Source organism: Etheostoma cragini, chromosome 22, assembly GCF_013103735.1.
Source record: "Etheostoma cragini isolate CJK2018 chromosome 22, CSU_Ecrag_1.0, whole genome shotgun sequence".
NCBI lineage: Eukaryota > Metazoa > Chordata > Actinopteri > Perciformes > Percidae > Etheostoma > Etheostoma cragini.
Genome location: NC_048428.1, coordinates 4815999 through 4827036, shown reverse-complemented (window position 1 = coordinate 4827036; position 11038 = coordinate 4815999). Strand labels below are relative to the sequence as shown.

The window sequence follows — 11038 nt, the reverse complement described above, 5'->3', positions numbered from 1 at the left end:
TAACCCGAGACGTTTTGCACAGCTGTGTGACATGACTGTGCTGCCTCAAGCACTCCCATCCTGCCAAGGTCGTGGAGGAATATCAAAGAACTGCAGTATTTCAAAGTAAGTCAATACGCATTGATTAAAGGCAAAATTGTTTTTGTTTTGGATACATTTCTACTTCTTCCAACCACATCTCTATTATTGCAATAGAACATATTGCAATGTTCACTGAAAAAACACTGCATATTAACGCTGACTCTACTCTAATAACATAAGTCAGTTCCAGCAACTCATTAAAGCAGCAAACAAGATATGGAGCTCTTAATTTTTGAAAAAACCTTCAAAGCACCTTGCTAGTTTAAATTTCAGTACGCATATCTTAATGCAAAAATTGACTGCAGTATTGTTTAAAGTTAACATCTTAGTCAACTTTAAACAATACTGCAGTAACTTTAAAGTAACAAGTTGACAATTTGAAACGTATGAAGTACTTCCTTGTAACACTGTATTAAAAAATTTAAAAAATTATATAAATACAGATAAAATTATGAAGATAGATAGACGGAAATACAATTTAGTAGCATATGTCCTTAAATGGCTGCTAAACCAATAATGGCCACTATCTCTTATTTTCTCATTCCTTTGGGGTTGTAAACAAAGTCCCAAACTGATCCAAGCCACTCCATTAAATCTAAAGCCCCAAACGCACTTAAAGCTGTAACTGACGCGTCTTATTGACTATGTTTTACTTACTTACTTACTTACTGCCCGTCACCCCTACCAGGGTATGGGCCGCCAACAACAACAACAACAGCTCTCCAGAGTCCTCTTTCCTGGGCCATTTTCTCTAACTGGTTCCAGGTGTAGCCCATCTTGGTGGTGTCAGCCTCAAGGTTGCGTCGCCAGGTGTTTCTTGGCCGACCTCTCTCCCGCTTGCCTTGTGGGTTCCACCGCAACGCCTGCCTAGTGATGCTGGTTGGTGGTTTTCATAGGGTATGCCCTATCCAACCCCATCTCCTCTTCCTGATTTCTTCTTCGGCAGGGAGTTGGCCCGTCCTTTCCCGGAGGTTGGTATTACTGATGGTGTCAGGCCATCGGATCTGGAGAATTCTTCTGAGGCAGGTGTTGATGAAGGTCTGGACTTTTCTGTTGGTAGTCTTATTTATCCTCCAGGTCTCTGCCTCATACAGTAAGACTGACTTTACGTTGGAGTTGAATATTCGGATCTTGGTGGTCACTGACAGCTCTCTGGAGGTCCAGATGTTCTTGAGCTGGGCGAAGGCGGCTCTTGCTTTACCAATCCTTTCCTTGATGTCTGCGTCTGTACCGCCCTGCTGGTCAATGATGCTTCCCAAGTATGAGAAGGACTGAGCTTCTTCCAGGGGGCTCCCATTCAGGGTGATGGGTTCTGTGCTTGCGGAGTTGGTCTTTAGGATCTTGGTCTTGTCCCTGTGGATGATTAGGCAGATTTGCTGCGACAAGGTTACCACTACATTTGTCTTCTCTTGCATCTGCTGCTAGCTGTGGGAAAGTAGTGCCAGGTCATCAGCGAAGTCTAAGTCGTCGAGCTGACTCCACAGAGTCCATTGTATTCCGTTCCTATGCTCGCTGGTGGAGGTCTTCATAATCCAGTCGATTGCGAGGAGGAAGAGGAAAGGTGACAACAGGCATCCTTGTCGGACTCCTGTTCGTACTTGGAAGCTGTTTGTGAGCTGTCCTCCATGTATAACTGCAGGACATGCCTTCATAGGAGATTTTAATCAGGTTGACCAACTTGGCTGGGATGACATAGTGCCGAAGGAGCTTCCAGAGGGTTTCTTGATCCACGCTGTCGAATGCCTTTTCATAGTCGATGAAGTTGATGTACAACTATGATGCGTGGAGTAGCGATTTGGTCAGTGCAGGATCTATTTTGCCAGAAGCCTGCCTGTTCGTCTCGCAATTGCAAATCTACGGTTCCATTTATCCTCTCCAAGAGGACTCGGTTGAAGACCTTTCCTGGCACCGATAGGAGTGTGATGCCCCTGTACTTGTTAAAGTCGCTGAGTGACTATGTTTACATGCACATAATATTCGACTTTGTCCTAATTCCAAAAAAGTATGATATTCCAATCGTCAATTGGTTAAAGTGACCTTTTTACAAGAAGAAAAATGGTAGTTAAAGTTAATGTTTTTCTACCTGATAATGGCCTCCCTTTATTTTCTGTGATAAACATGTATTCCTGACTCAATTACGGAAATTATTCTGGATATGACCACTTCTGTTTTTTCCAAGATAATAATGATCACAGATGGGATTTTAAACAGGACAAAATGTTTTATTGTTGAAGAGACTGATTGCATTCCCTAAACATATATGTTATCTCAATTGTTTGAAATTGAAATAAAAACAATGTTTGTTAATAGACTCTGATGTAAAATTTCTTTCTTTAATTGTTTTTAAAACGCCAACTGAGTCACAGGTCAGTTTGACCCGAGGGATACGAGAGGGTCCAAAAAAAGAGGACAATACAGGGTTTTAGGTTTGCAAACCTTGCAAACTGTTGGCTTGTTTGTCTGTGTACAAAAACCATAGCAACGCACAGAGCTGGCCATAAACTTGTGGTGAAAACCCAGATTAAGACGTACATTCCAAATGCGCTTTATACATGTCCAAACAATGCCTCTAAACCCAAATATCACACGTCTTAATCGGAATATGCTATATTTGGAAAATATAACATTTTCACCACAGCAACACCACAGAAAAAAACGTTTTTTAGAAAAGGTCACCATTTTGGCAAAGGTTTTATGTATTGCAGATACCCCTGTCAGTTGTAATATTAGACATTGTTTTACTTTTTAATATGGTATACTCAGTAGGCTACAGAACATTCCTCCGAATTCTGTAAAAGCCTTTGAAATTACAGCCTTCATTGCGCCGTTGTGACGCAATTGGTTCACAATTGCAGCCTCCGAAGGCTGCAGACCCTGAATTGGGATATAGCTTTGGAATGTTTCAAGTGTTCCAATGGAGGAAGAGGAGGCTCTGAGTGGTCCAAGTGTTCCAGTGGAGGAAGAGGAGGCTCTGAGTGGTCCAAGTGTTCCAGTGGAGGAAGAGGGGTCTCTGAGTGGTCCAAGTGTTCCTGTGGAGGAAGAGGGAGCTCTGAGTGGTCCAAGTGTTCCCGTGGAGGAAGAGGAATCTCTGAGTGGTCCAAATGTTCCCATGGAGGAAGAGGAAGCTCTGAGTGGTCCAAGTGTTCCAGTGGAGGAAGAGGAATCTCTGAGTTTTCCAAGTGTTCCTGTGGAGGAAGAGGAGGCTCTGAGTGGTCCAAGTGTTCCCGTGGAGGAAGAGGAGGCTCTGAGTGGTCCAAGTGTTCCAGTGCAGAAAAAGGAAGCTCTGAGTGGTCCAAGTGTTCCCGTGGAGGAAGAGGAAGCTCTGAGTGGTCCAAGTGTTCCCGTGGAGGAAGAGGAATCTCTGAGTGGTCCAAATGTTCCCGTGGAGGAAGAGGAGGCTCTGAGCGGTCCAAATGTTCCAGTGGAGGAAGAGGAGGCTCTGAGTGGTCCACATCTATTTGGTAAGCCCGTACTTCTATATCTAGTTGACCAATCTCTTCTGATGATGCCCAATAGGCAGATTCATGAATCAAAGACAGAGTCAAAGCATAGAGTGCAGTGACAATGGGTTTATCCAGAGGAAATTTTTTTGAGAAGGTATTCTGCTACCCTCATGTAACCTTTCTCTGAAAGAGCTGCACACATTGTCAACCCGCATCTTCCTCTCCACACGGGCTTTGTTCAGTGCAGAGTAGCAACATCTGCCAAAAGACAGCCTTTTTGTCAGATAGTTGCAAGTCTTGACTCAGGACATCAACCTTGTGTATTTCCTTTGCTCTCAGTGGGATGGCCTCAGGCTTCATGAACTTGGTGAGTAGTTCTGACCAGGGCCACCATTTCCACATGCAGCAGGTTTTTCATGTTGCTGTTTTTTCCGGATACCATGAAAGGTTGGAAGCACACCTCCAAACGTTACACTACTAGTAATGCAACTGCCCGAGGCTCTGGGCAAACACTAGATGGCGCTGTGCTGACAGTTACAGCACCATACATCAAATATGTCATTTATGCACAACCACAATTAGCACAGCTACGCTGGCAATCTTATTCTGTACTCTATTGAGCCAATTCGGGGCCAAAAGATTTGTTAATTAAAAAAATGACAATGAAACCAAAATATTAAAGTTTTCAATATTTAACTCTAAGCCTAAATTATATATTTTAATATATGAAAGTAAAAAATGTAAACTTAATTTATCCAAAGGAATTACAGTTGCATTTGCAATTATATGTAAACCTATTATTTTTTACCTACACTTCTTATTATGTTCAATATCAGTGCTTGAACCTTCAGTTTGTATGATTTTTTACCAAATAAACTACTTTTGGCCCAGAATTTGGCTTCAGCGTCAGTTCTGGCAGGCTAAGTACTGAAGACGCTGATAACTGCTATTGGCCAACAACACGGTTGCATCAGCTGATCTGCAGCAGCTGATCTGCATCAGGGCATCAGCTGGTCAACTCCCCTCGCTGCAAATGGCTACACTCAAACAGGGCGCCCTACTTAACCCTCATGTTGTCCTCGGATTAACCCTTTTTACTATATCCAAAATAAAATGCTTGATTCCACACAAAGCTCTTTGGCAAGTACAAATCTCTACTTTCATTAGAAAGAAATTTAAGTGGTTTTGAAATAATATTGAGTAAAAGTTGACATATTCCAGTCTGTGATTATTCATCAATATCCATTCCTTTAATTTTAGTTAATAATTTCCTGTCAATAAACCTTATTTATTTCCATAAATGAGGTTTATTGACGATAAATTCCAAAAATAACTGTGAATTTAAGTTAATAAGTTACAGTTACGTAGTGTTAAACATCAAAAAAGTGACAAACATTGAAACAAGTGTTGAAAAAGGGACAAAAACCTAAGAAAAAGTTAAAAACATTGATAAAAAGCGTCAATAAAAGTGTTGACTTTCAATTTTGACGGGAAGACAACACAAGGGTTAGAGCTGCTTTAGATGGCTCCTGACTGCTTGCTGCTCGCATCTATGCCACCCCCCTCCTCTCCAGCTCCACCTTGTCCTGTATAACGTGACAAATGCTTCTGTCATGTTGCTGTGCTGTTTATATGGGGACTAGTTTAGCTGTGCTGCTATTCCTCTGAAGAGAGCCACACCGCCAAATTTAATTTGTAATTTACTCAATAGAATTTCTTAAACATTTTTATTGTCTGCGTTGTTCTTCACTTAATGGACCTGACAGAAATCTGCTCCATGGCCCTAATTATAGACACCACTGAACTTTATTACTTTAAACAATTTATTTATTCCTGCGTCTTCTTTCGTCAGATTTACGTTTGCCAGAACACAAAGATTAATCTGAGATGAAGAGTTCAGTTTAGTATCTAGGATTACATAACACAATTGTGGTTGCAAAACAAACTATTGTGGGTACACCGTCCTAACTTTGTGCTGATCATTCCCCTAATGTTTTATACTCTCTTACTTAGGATCTCCTCCTCTCCCTCGTGTCTCCCTGGAAATGTCCCTCCAGCACATACACACACACACATATCCAGCCTCCTCCCCCATTTCACATCATTGTATGATGCAGTAATACATAGGAGTAACATTTCCTGGACTAATGGGGTGATCCTGCTAAGCTTTCTGGGTGTCTCGGGACACACACTGCATGCTACATGCTTAAAAGGAAGAAAAAGACATTCTTGGGTATGTACTGTACATGTACACAAAATTATACAGTATACACAGAGTCACATACACACACACACAGACACACAAACACACAGTGACACAACACATTGTTGTTTTACTAACGGCCCTTATAAGGCCTGTCTGGGGCCACTTATTCTGAGCTGTAGGATGAAAACACACACACAAAATCCTTCCCCAAGTCTATACATGGTGAAAGGAATATATCTTTAATACTGACATAACCCATTTAGACAAAAATATTCTCTGTCAACCTGTTAAACTCTTAAAAAAGCACAGAAATACGTGCTTTCTGGTTTTGATTGAATGTCAGTGCTGTTTGGGATGCTGCTGCTTGTTCTTGTTGAGGAGCTTCTTCTCTGGCCTTTTGATTCAAATGTTAGTAAATGTAAATGATGCCTTTCACTTCAGCACTGGGTCAAGGGGGCTTTCACACCTGACAGTCCAAACCAAGGTTCCTGTTTTCCTTTATTTATCTTTTTTTTTTTACATTATTGTTTGTTGCTTTTCCTTTAATTAGATATTGAAAGTGCATGGACAGGAAAGTGGGGAGAGAGGGGATGACGCAGCTTAGGGCTGCAGGATTTTAACCCGAGACACTGCAAAGGATTGAGCTTACACGGGGTGCACGCTCTACTGGGTGAGCTAGAGGCCGCCGCAAGGTTAATGTTTTTGTTACTGCAAACACACTAAAGAACCATACGTGACAATACGACGGTCTGCTGTCTTCACTGGTTTGTAGACTCTCGTTTCATCTCTCTGTGTCTGAGTTTTTCCAGGTGACCGCTGCTCCCCCTAGGCTACTGGGGCTCTTTTTGTTTTACTTTAACTAACCAGGCCATGGTTCAGCTTGATCCGGACCAAGATCTTTTTGGTCGGACCAAATTTGGGCTGTTTGGTCTGGATCGTGGTCCAGGAGAGATTTCGCACCTGGAATTTTGGTTCAGCTCATACTGAAAATTTCTGGACGAAAAGTCTGGGAAAACCCCTTAAGAAGCAATCTGCAGCACACACACACACACACACACCCACACCCCTGAGGATGATGTTTCACTGTTCTTTACTAATTAAAACACATTAAACCAACTATAACTGAAAGAAAAATCTAACCTATTGATTAACAGACAGCACATTACTCTGGTCAACATAATTAACATGCAACAATAATTTGCATTAACTGCGGATTAATAGAGCTAACACATTCCATATTATTCACAAAAGGTGAACTGTTAATTTAAACCAGTTATATAATTTGCCTTAACTGCATTTATGTTCTTTATTTGGATCCAACACATGGTAGTAATGCACCACCACTGTGTCCGTGAGCTCATGCAACCTGTTACGCACCTCCAGGTAGATGAAAAAGAGACTGAAATTCAGCTAACATCTGCTTCTGTCAAGGTGACCATTCTACGTCACAATCAACATTTCAACACCTTAGGAAAATGGGCTTATGAGTGCTTTAGTAACCTGCTTCACACATGTCGAGCATTTTAGAATTCTTGTTCCTTCCTCCAGTCTCCTTGCCTCTCATCACTGCACAGTTGTCCAGGAGAATACTGTTTGACAGATGACCAGCCACGACCATTAGACTGCACTGCAGGATATCTTTGTGCTCCTGCATAAGAAGTTGTGAAGGGCACACATTTATATAATTTGTCTTTAAAGGAATAAAAAGACAGCCAAATGGCGTTGGAGTGCCGGCCATTCATTGGAGTATGAATGGAACTGCACAGCTGTCCATAGACAAGGTAATGCGGGAAGTATGTCTGAGCCATTAGTCTTTTAAAGAGAAATACTTAAGACTGGTGAAGGTTTTAGGGTCTTTGAGACCTGAGATCAGGTGACGATGATAACGTGAAGTTTGATTTTAAAACTCAGCGTGCATGTAATACGCTAAAGCCCATGTGCATTTTAGTGTGTGGAATCAAACTTACAAAGACCAATGCCAACATCAACGCCAACAGTGATGCAATGATTCTCTCACACAGAAAACATTATCACATTTGGAGATATTTTACTTGGGTTCAAAATTTTTCATGGTCAAACATGCTGTTATAATCTGAGATGATATGTCATTGTTTTTGCCTATTTTTATGTGCTTATTGCTTATTTATCTGCATCATTTACTTGTATGTCTTTGTCTTAAATATCTGTTTTTATGTGTAGAGTTATATGAGCTCTTGTATTTTTTCTTTTAGTCCATATATGATAGACCATTGGTTTATATTTATTTGAGAAGGGGACAGTTAATATTAAGACTTTTCTTTTGCCTGGTCTTTCGCAACCATGAATGTTTTTTATATATTTAACAGGTTGGAAATTATATTTTGTGTACATTTTTTTGCTGAAATTGTACAATGAAATGAGATTGAAAACAGAAATAAATAATGAATGAACCTTCTTGCGCACGGAGACCTTGCAATGGCTTGGAGTTTCTGGCATCCCTGATGTGGAGAATGCACTGGAACATGGAGATCCTCCAACAGATGGATGTCCTGATTTCTAAAAGACTTCTTAAACACAACTGTGTCAATCAAATGAAGTTGGAGAAAAAGTAATTTTCTCAATTCTCATAATTGGCCATGATAATACTTTGTCAGGAAGCAATCCAAATGGCATGGATTAGTCATTTTTTCACTAGACAGTTTGAGTGAATGCAAATTCTGCTGCATATTCATCAATGTCTTAGAACTGTGGCAGGCTGTGTGGCCTTGCATTTATGGTGCAAAAACTCAATTTTATTCTACAGAAGCAGCACTTTGTTTCACATCACTCTTGAACACACTGAAGCAAGAACATTGGCATCACACTGCATCATGTTTGTAGATGTGTCTTTGGTGGCACGTAACACACATTTTGAAGTCCTAATTCCTCTTCCAATGCAAACTTGTGGTTCACCAGAGAGCCAAGTGCCTTCTTGGAAACGATTCAATTTTTAACAGACTGGAAAGGCTTAAACCCAAAAGACCAATCCCAGAGAGTGAGAGAGAGAGAGAGCGAGAGAGAGAGAGAGAGAGAGAGAGAGAGAGAAGAATGAGAGAGTCACTTGGAGAGCACAGATAAATAAAGTAAAAGCAAAACATCAACATTATATATCAGATCTTATATTTTAACCTGGAAACACTTAAAAAACAGTTTGAGGGAGTTTTTTTTGCTGCTTTAGACTAGCAACTGTCAAAAAGTTGGCTATTTCACACAGTGCGGAATCTGTATTCAATAAACCAACACTTAATTAATAAAAGTGTGTCTGTGTTTTTTGCTGTGCGTCTCCTTTGTTTGTTCCTCCTTCAGGTAAGAATACAGGGAACCTTTTCAATCTACCTGTCAGAGCAGACTATTGGCTGTTTCATTGGTTGAAGATTTTTAATCTACTGAAACAGTATATATATATATATCTATATATACACATATAAAAAATAGAGCCTTAACGTCACATTAAGAGCATCAAATATACTAGATACTGCATTTTGTACACAATATAATGCTTAAAAAAACTTGCGGGTTGCAAACTCCTGTGTAGTGTACAACAAGTAACAACTGGACATAGTCTCATCCCATTGCTGTATGTAAACCTATATTTGGTTTATCAAAGATAATAGCAATGCAATACAGTATAGAAAAAAAGCACAGCAGAACATATGTCGCACCAACGTGTTTGATTATATATCTTGAAACGTTACAGTCATGGCTAAAATGATAACAAATAAAACAAGTTTGCTGTTTTCACAAATGTAGCTCAGCGTAAATTCTTTCATTAAAGCCTAACTGTTAATCAATGTTAATCAAGGCTCTCTTCCATATAAAACCTTTTCTACATAAAACATATCACATATGTCTGTCTTTGTATATTATACCTTCATTGAGACTGCTAAGGCAATATACAGTACAGTGACACATAGACCTTCTCATTAAGGTGTGTCTAATGTGAATAAGTTCACCATTTCTCTTAGTATTTATTACTAATTATGAAAAAAAGAGACTGCTTTTACATCTGAGATCAATCAGCACATTTCAATTGTAAAATACACCCACTTACTGTCTAACACAGAGCAACTCCGTGATCCAAATACATGAGCAAGGAAAAACTGCTAAGTCCGTATTGGACTGCACTGGTAAAAAACAAGAAAACAACAACAACACACACAATAGGCTAAACAATTAATTTTAAAGGTCTCTTCAGCTAAGCCATCTACCTTTCTCTTAGACTCCTTCCCAAAAAGGCTACTACCAGTTGCTATATGATCAATTAAAGTAGCTGTGACAAAACCTCTTCTAAAAAATAAAAAAACACCCTTGATCCTGAGGTTTTAGCCAACTATATACCTATGTCTAATCTTCCCTTTCTCTCCAAGATCCTAAAGAAGGTAGTCGGTAATTTGTTATGTGATTTTATACATATCAATAGTTTATTTGAGGACTTTCACTCAAGATTGAACAACCTTCTAACTGCAGCAGACAAAGGACTTATCTCTGTACTTGTTTTACTAGATCTTAGTGCTGCAATTTGGATGCTGGTTTAAGTCCTGTTTCTCTTATCAACCTCAATTTGTTAATGTTAATGATGGATCCTCCAGGTACGCTAAGTTAGCCATGGCTCAACAAGGCTTAGTGTTGGACCAATTCTATTCTCTTCATATATGGTTCCAGTTGAAAATATTATTAGCAAACAGTCAATTAATTGTCACTGTTATGCGGATGAAACAATTATACTTATCAATCAAACTAGACAAAACCAGTCAGTTAGCTAAACTTCAAGCATGAATTAAAGCTATAAAACCATAGATGACCTACAATTTTCTGATGTTAAACTAAAAAAAAAAAAAAGTTGTTGTGAACCTCATAGTTACTCTGGATGGTATTGCCCTGGTCTGCTGGACTGGGTAAACCCTGCACACTCTACCGACAATTTGATTTTGCAGCTAGGTCTGGAAACCTGCACGGTAAATTCTTCTGCTTTAGTTCACAATTTTGCGGGAAACAATCACAAACTGGCTTATCTACTCAAACACAGGACTTTCACCCAGGAGAGCAGAGAATGTGTCCACGTGTCTCCTAGAACCGTCAGCCCACCCACAACGTTTCCCTGAAACCAACCATCCCGTTCCCACGAGTCACAGAACCATGAGCCCACCCACAAGCTTTTACTTAACCTAACAGCGTCAAAATTGACACCAATAGTCCTGACAAAGCATGTCCTATATGATGCTAAAGGAGACAACCACGTGTAAAGGTCTCCTTTAACGTCAATAACAACAACAAAGGCACCTGACCAAGC

At 40.0% G+C, this 11038-nt stretch overlaps 1 long non-coding RNA gene across 1 annotated transcript in view; it reads left to right on the top strand.

Annotated features, from left to right (window-relative positions):
• LOC117937912 overlaps positions 1-4589 on the top strand; it is a 15904-nt gene extending 11315 nt beyond the window's left edge. Inside the window, exon 3 of the long non-coding RNA XR_004655280.1 lies at positions 4499-4589. This is a non-coding gene — a long non-coding RNA (uncharacterized LOC117937912). The remainder of the gene's footprint in view (positions 1-4498) is intronic.
• The last annotated feature ends 6449 nt before the right edge of the window (positions 4590-11038 follow it).